Source organism: Polypterus senegalus, unplaced genomic scaffold (assembly GCF_016835505.1).
Source record: "Polypterus senegalus isolate Bchr_013 unplaced genomic scaffold, ASM1683550v1 scaffold_5762, whole genome shotgun sequence".
Lineage (NCBI taxonomy): Eukaryota > Metazoa > Chordata > Cladistia > Polypteriformes > Polypteridae > Polypterus > Polypterus senegalus.
Window position 1 is genome coordinate 11,778 of NW_024381509.1, and position 1,593 is coordinate 13,370.

A 1,593-nucleotide genomic window follows, 5' to 3' on the forward strand; every position below is an offset into this window, starting at 1 on the left:
TCTGAAATGTTTCTTTGCGCTTAATTTCGCAACTCTGCCAGCATTTGGAATGTGGAATTGATTTTCTGCAGTTTTCAGAACATTTAATTGTCACGTATGTCAGAAACAAAAGAATCCAAAGTTCCTTGCGCCTGAGAAGCCCTTGATTTCTTTAGAAGTGCATTCCTTCGAGAAATTTTGCTTTGAAACACACAATGCAAATCTTGCGGCAATAGCAGCCATACTGCCTAGGAGAATGCCAAAAGCGCGCTCAGCCGGCTTGTTGGTCTAGGGGTATGATTCTCGCTTTGGTGCGAGGTCCCGGTTCAAATCCCGGACAAGCCCGTCTTACTTGCTTCGTTGCGATTCATATCTGAGAGTGTTTAAGTTACGTTTTAGAGATAGTTTCCAATGATAACCATTCCACGATCGTTCAGTCTACTTGATGATTAGGCAAAGCAATGGAACGAGATACAGCAACTGATAAATGTTCATCCCGTTGCCGTCAGGCGTTTCTTTCACCAGTACGTGTCAATATCTGCACTGCTTCTTACAGAAATATTTTGGCTTGCATGTCGGTAGAAAAGAGAACTTGCTGACCCTAAACACCCTAAAATACCTGACCAACACAACCATTAAGCCATTTAAGACATGGAAACGAACTGATATATACCTGTTGTTGTTGTTTGCTTCTTCTGGGAGCTCCGTCAGCTGCTTCCGCACTTTCAGCAATGAGGAAACAGCTGGTGATCATTCTTGAAAGAAGTAAAGCTTTTCGTATGCGGCCAGGAAAGGAAGCAGTAAAGAATTTCCATTTGGAACTGAATTTTTGTCAGGTGTAAATAAAACAAATTCACTTTTCAACTGAAGGATTGAGAGAATGCAGCCTTCGGGTTTTGCCTTAAAGCTTCGGTTAAGGCGAAGGAATTCTAACGCCGTTTCAGAAGAGTACCCCTTCAGATTTGGGCTGGAAATAAACCTCAATGAGTTTCAAGGATCCGCTAAGATTTATTTCATGCGTTAGTCTGAAATGTTTCTTTTGCTTAATTTCGCAACTCTGCCAGCATTTGGAATGTGGAATTGATTTTCTGCAGTTTTCAGAACATTTAATTGTCACGTATGTCAGAAACAAAAGAATCCAAAGTTCCTTGCGCCTCTGAGAAGCCCTTGATTTCTTTAGAAGTACATTCCTTCGAGAAATTTTGCTTTGAAACACACAATGCAAATCTTGCGGCAATAGCAGCCATACTGCCTAGGAGAATGCCAAAAGGCGGTAGCTCAGCCGGCTTGTTGGTCTAGGGGTATGATTCTCGCTTTGTGCGAGAGGTCCCGGTTCAAAGTCCCGAACAAGCCCGTCTTACTTGCTTCGTTTGCGATTCATATCTGAGAGTGTTTAAGTTACGTTTTAGAGATAGTTTCCAATGCTAACCATTCCACAATATCGTTCCAGTCTACTTGATGATTAGGCAAAGCAATGGAACGAGATACAGCAACTGATAAATGTTCATCCCGTTGCCGTCAGCGTTTCTTTCACCAGTACGTGTCAATATCTGCACTGCTTCTTACAGAAATATTTTGGCTTGTATGTCGGTAGAAAAGAGAACTTGCTGACCC